The sequence below is a fragment of the Octodon degus genome, unplaced genomic scaffold, assembly GCF_000260255.1.
Source record: "Octodon degus isolate 3935 unplaced genomic scaffold, OctDeg1.0 scaffold00082, whole genome shotgun sequence".
In the NCBI taxonomy this organism is placed as follows: Eukaryota; Metazoa; Chordata; class Mammalia; order Rodentia; family Octodontidae; genus Octodon; species Octodon degus.
The window spans coordinates 7,622,757-7,629,146 of record NW_004524658.1 but is presented as its reverse complement, the minus strand read 5'-3'; the positions used below and the strand labels follow the sequence as shown (position 1 = coordinate 7,629,146).

The 6,390-nt window shown below is 38.2% G+C and overlaps 1 protein-coding gene across 2 annotated transcripts in view; it reads right to left on the bottom strand.

Annotated features, from left to right (window-relative positions):
• Epc2 (enhancer of polycomb homolog 2) overlaps positions 1–6,390 on the bottom strand; it is a 120,780-nt gene that overhangs the window by 88,870 nt on the left and 25,520 nt on the right. The window lies entirely within an intron of this gene.

The window sequence follows — 6,390 nt, the reverse complement described above, 5'->3', positions numbered from 1 at the left end:
ATTTATTTATTTAGTGTGTGTGTGTGACCAGCTCAGCCCACCAGGGCGCGGGCTGGCTGGCATGTGGTGCTGGGGGATTGAACCGCGGTCCCTTGTGCTTTGCTAAGCTTGTTCTAAGTAGGTGCTTTAGACCACTGAACCATCTCACCAGCCCTTTAATTTTTTTTTTAAATAAAATCTTGCATGCTTATAGCTGGTAATCAGTGTGGAGATTCCTCAAAAATAGCTGGTAATATTCTGAAGACAACAACAACATGCAATGTATAACCATTGAATTCCTATCATTTTGTTTAGTGAAATGTGTATCATTTTTACTTTTTACTTTTTTTTTTAATTTGGCAAGCACAAGGGCCTGAGTTCCATCCCCAGTTCCGCCAAAAAATAAAATAAAATAAAAAATATATAATTAATCACTGGCATTCAAAGTGTTTAGAACTGCTTAAGAGTGCTATCCAGTTCTGATTTTTTTTAAAAAAAGTTCTGTGGGGCTTGAAAGGTGCACAATGAGAATTACAATGCAGCTTCCAGCAGCTAGGGCATCTACAACCCACAGCCTTTCCCACATGGATCTCTTCAAGCTATGGGGCTGCTAAGGGGCCATAGCGAGGGAGGTCCTGAGGTCTCAGAGTCAAGTTCATGGTGTTGGAGAGAAGCCTCGGTATCTCCGGGGGGGCAGTAACAAACACTTGAGCCCTGGAACATCAGATCCTTCATTGATGACGAGATTGTCTCAGTCAGCTTTGTGAGCATCACCTGTCACTGACAGAGCAGTTGAGGGATCCACTAGAGGATCTGGCTGCCACCAGAACCACAGGACATTCCAGGGTACAGCCTCAAGCCTGCACAGCCTTCTGGGCAAAAGTAGTTTGCCCTTCATTCTAGCCTTTGAGCTCCTCAGGCCCCTGGGGAACTCTTGTGGACGAGGCTGCAGGCCAGTGCTCAGTCACTGTACCTGGATCCCCTGTGGTACTTCCATGTGTTTCAGTATAGATGCAGGTAGGAAGAAGGCCCACTGGCCACTATCTGAGGACTTCAGCCAGAGTCCTGAGATGGCACTGTACCTGGCTTCTGTAGACTGGGGCACTGGGTGAAAAGAACACCTCAGCCTGGAGGCTGAATCCAGCTACAGAGGACTGCTCTATAGTGCTATGGGACATACGTACTGCTGGAGATACACCGGGAGTCCCAGTGTAGGAGGGCAACCTTAGTGGGCACTGCACCTCTCAGTACCTGTGTAGGAGCCCATGGCAATCAATCAGTGGCGGAACTGACAGCACTGTGATCCGGTACCTGACACAAGTGGCAGCCATCATCCTTAGTTCCATCAATAGTACAATCCTGGGCATCCTGGATCAAGAATTGATTCTCTAGGACCTGGCTGGTGCCTGAACAAAGTCAAGCTTACTTACTTCAGTAAGTTCTTGGACCCTCACCCATGGTTCCACCTGCCAGCATTCTCAGAAATCTTTCTTCTACCCACTTTAGAGCCTCTGGCTCATTTATAAGTCCAGTTTGCTCCTCCACCCCCTCCACTTGAGAGGCAGTGAGGTTATGGCCTCTTTGATTTACTGGGGTCTGCATGGTGAGCTCTAAGCTTGCCCATGACTGGGGCCCAACACTTGAGACCCCTTCTTATTTCCCTTTGTCCACTTCAGCCTGTTTTACCCAGCTGGTCCTGCACCTCCACCTTCTGTCTCTGCAGATGGGATTCTACGTGTCAGTAAGAGCCTTCCATGGAAACACTCCCGCAGTCAGGCCTAAACTCTGTAAAGGTCTAAAATTTAGGGTTAATGGCTAAGTGGCAGCCTTAAACCAGGTACCTTTGTGTCCTACATACTCCCAAACTGGAACTAGAATAAAGGTTGCTGGAATATTTCTGAAGGTTAGATTATGGTAGATCTATACAATTTGAAGGTTTTATTCTGTTTTAAAATTGAAATGAGGTAAAGCAACTTTCATAGTAACCTTTAGAAATTTTTTTTTTTCATTTTTAGGCAAAATGCTCAAACATTTTCAATCTTTTACTAAATATTTTGGAATGTTATTAAAAACGGATGATCAGGACTGGGGAGATGGCTCAGTGGAATATGCTTCCCTGGCAAGCGCAAGGGCCTGAGTTCAATCCCTGGTTCCACCAAAAAATAAATAAAATAAAATATCTTTAAAAAAAAAACCAGATGATCAAGATCTACAGAAATTGGGGCTGGGGAGATGGTTCAGTGGAATAAGTGCTTCCCTGGCAAGCGCAAGGGCCTGAGTTCAATCCCTGGTTCTGCCAAAAAAAAAAAAAAAAAAAAAGATCCAAAGAAATTTAGCCCCACCAAAAAGAACTTTTAAAAGTTTATATACCTCGTTTTAGTCAATCAAAGTCTTAGAGTCTTGAACACAGAATAACTACTGTGACCTTTATGAAGGCAACTAATTTCTACTGCACTATAAATACTGTCAAGATGAAAGTAAATCTTGTTCAAGAAAGAATGACCTCAGGAGAATTGGGGTAACTTGCTACGAAATAACTGCTCTTTGTCAGCTCACAGAAACTTCTGGAGGCTGCTGTTCAGCCAAAGACCCACAAGAAAGAAAAATGACAGCACTAAATTCAGAATGCATGCTGTTGAATTCTTGACTTGCAACTTACTGTCCATGAGATATGCGGCAATACCTGAACTTGTAAGTCTCAAATTCTTTATCTTTAAAATGATAAAATCCATGCTGCTTTGAAAGATCAAGGGATGTAATAAAAATGGAACTATTTATACATTTTAAAAAGCCCAGATAATCAACATTTTAGAATGAAAAATGCAGTAGTAGCTCTCAAACATTAGTATACTTAACAATACAGTTTCTAATTCAGCAGGTGAGATATAAGCAAACTGTTCCTATTTTTAGAAACTTCCATTGATGGTGCTCTACGTTAGGGAAGCACACGTTTAAGAACCACTAGCATAAGGCAGTGCAATTCAGACTGTAGTCCCCTAGAATTACAAAAATTAAAGCATCTAGAGAGTACTAAAGTAATCTGACAGCACTTAAATCTTCTGAAACTAAGGACTAAAAACTATAGTCTTACTTTTTTTTTGGATTAACAATGGCAGTTGTCTTTATTGTGGGATCTATTGCTCAGAATAACAGAAATAGTTACACAAAATTAAACAAATAATTATTAGTGCTTGCTTTCAAGAAACCTTAACTTTTCTATTTTGTCTACTTTTTAAAAATTTTTGTTATTTTATTTTGTTTTTCGCCATAATTTTATTGATAGTCTTACATTTTTAGATCTTTTATTTAATTTCCTTATATTTTTCTTGTGCTTGACAAAAAGAATTAGCAATATATAAAAAAATTAAACTGGTATTTTATTACAATTTGAAAAACACTGGACAAAGAATGTTATCTGTCTACTTCTCTAGTGTTTTTGAGGGCCAGCCAGATAGCCAGATAGCTCAGTGGACTTTATAAAGCACCTGCTTAGGTAGATAGAGCACAGCGGCCGCGTTTCAATCTGCGGTGATGTGCCCTGTCAGCCCTGCCCCCGGGGCATGCTAAAACACCGATTAAAACTGGGTATGGTGGTGCACGCCTGTAATCCCAGAGCTTGGGAGGCTGAAAACAGGAGAATCACTATGAGTCTAACCTACGTAGTAAGACCCTGTAGACCTAAATACATTAAAAAAAAAAAAAAAATCTCTAGTGTTTTTGTAGGTAAAATTACATACATTTATTAATTTTTTCCAAATACACAAGTATTAGCTAAAAGTTTCTATTTTCTGTATAACTCTGCTTAAAAGCACTGTCAATAGACAAATGCCTATTTGCAATAAATTTTCTTTAAAATATAAAAGGGTAAAGACGTTTTTTTCCTGCAAATGTTAAGTTTAAGTCAGAATCACCCATAGTTCATCTATCTCAACTGCCTATAAGGTATACAAAAAAAAAAGTGGGAGTGAGGGACTTTAATACATTGAGTAACATTTTCTCATACAGAAATGTAAAAGTGGGGGCTTGGGAGATAGTTCAGCAGGCTAAGTGCCTACTGCCTGGCAAATGCAAAGACTGAGGTTTGAATTCCTGTACCACATGCCATGCTGGTCCTGGCAGCCTGGCTGCACTGTGCCAGCCTCAAACTAGATGTGGTGGCATATGCCTATAATCCCAGAGTTGGGAAGACTGAGACAGGAGGATCACTATGAGTCTGGGCTATGTAGTGAGACAATGTGCCAAATAAATGAATAAATACATAAATAAATGTTTTGTTTTTTGTTAAAAGAAGTGTAACAGTGAAAGCAATTATTTCTATGTAGCAATGAGTCATAGTAAACACTATAATTCTGAAATATTTGACATACAATCAATCTTTGGGAAACTCAGTTATAAGGTGCTCAGTACTAATTTGTTATACTTGATAAAGTAACAAATGTTTATTTATTTATTTATTTATTTTTTTGAGATAGGGTCTTGCTATGTAATTTGGGCTGGCCTCGAACTCAGAAATCTGCCTGCCTCAGCCTCCCAACTGCTACAATTATAGGCTGTGTCACTGTGCCTTACTTGCTTTTTCCATACATCTAAATGTTTTTAAAATCTTGTTTTAAATTTAGAATTTCCTAATACCAAACCATAATTTTCACAATTTTTTTTTCTTTTGGTGGTGGTGGTGGGGTGTACCGGGGACTGAACTCAGGACATTCTGTACTTGCCAAGCAGATACTTACCCTGTTGAGCTACATTCCTGGCCCCAAAGACCATAATCTTGTCTTTCTTCCTTTCTTTTTTTTAAAAAATGTATTTGGTACAGGGTCTTACTACGCAGTTTGGACTTGAAGTGATCCTCCTGTTTTTAGCCTCTCCAGCGCTAGGATTATGGGAACATGCCACCAAGCCAGACTCTGTGGTCAGCTCAGCATACCTAGGGGCAGGGCTGGTGTGTGGATAATATTCAATACCAACACTAATTTAGAAAGGTGATACTAACAACATCAATGTAGCTGACTTTTAAATATTCACTCAACAATGGAAATGAGCAGAAGAGAAAATTAAAACAAATGACTGATATAAAAGGGCATTATTTGACAGTTAATTTATCTACTTACTGATTTGAAGTCTTTCCTAAAATTATTTTGTATTCTCTGAATGCTATGAGAAAACCCATTCAAACAATTTCAAGACTTAAACATGAAGATAAACAAATATTTGATCACTGGTTATAATTTTTATTAAAAGGCAAAGCTAGTGAGCAGGTTCATTTGCCAGGAAATTACACAAAGACAACAGATAACTATTACAAAAATTATTCATTTCTGGCTAAAGAGCTCTATACCAAAAAAAAAAAAAAAAAAAAGCCCAAAACTTTTGAAAGGCAAATACTTCTAAATTACTAACTCTGAAATGGGCATGGCCAAAACACTTTATTGTTTGACATAAACCTCTATAAAGCAGTCCTCAAGATGGATAAAACATTGCATTTATCAATACTATCTGTTTAAAAAAAATTTTTTTTTTTTAAATTTCCAACCTGAAATCCCATTTGAGAATTTCCACAAAACTTGTCAAAACCTTCAGATGTGGTATGGCAAAAATAAAACAAAACCCTTGAAAACTATTGCTCTCTACCAGAACTTCCAGTAGAGCATTTGAACAATCCAGAGTTTACTCCATTGACTTAGAATGGTACCCATTAGTGTGAGCTTTTTAACAGGTGACCCCAAAGCTGTGGACCAGTTTTGAGAAAAAGATATTCTAAACCACATGAATATCTCAAAAAAGGTATTCTTATGGTACAGCCACTCTGGAAAAGTATGACTGCTTATTAAAAAGTTAAACATTTTTAATATATTCTATCATATAATGTAGCCATTTCACCTTCAAGCATTTATTCAAAACAAACAATATAAATGTCCACACACATGCCCATAATAGTTTTAGTATTGTAACAGCTAAAAGTCACTTAGCACATAAATGGACACTGTGGAATAGCCATGAAAGGTATGAACTAGTAATAAACTACAGCATGTGTGTAGCTCTCAAAAAATATAACCCTATAAATGCTGAAAGTCTACAGATCCCCACAAAGTATACACTATATGACTCATATACAATTCTAGAAAATGCAAACCAGTAATGTACAGTGACAAGACCAGTGTTTGTCTAAAGACTAAGGACACAGAAATGGTAGGTGATGAGACAGGTCCATTATCTTGACTGTGGTGATATTTTCACAAATGTGTACACATGACAACACTTAGAATACATACAATCTATGTATTAGGTATGTATCAATAAATTTATTTTTTAAGCTACAACTCTTATTGCACAGGTCCTGCTTTACCTTGGTCTTAACCATCCAGTAGAAAAGTATGAAGATGAAATATAGGAAGTAAAGCCATGTTGTTA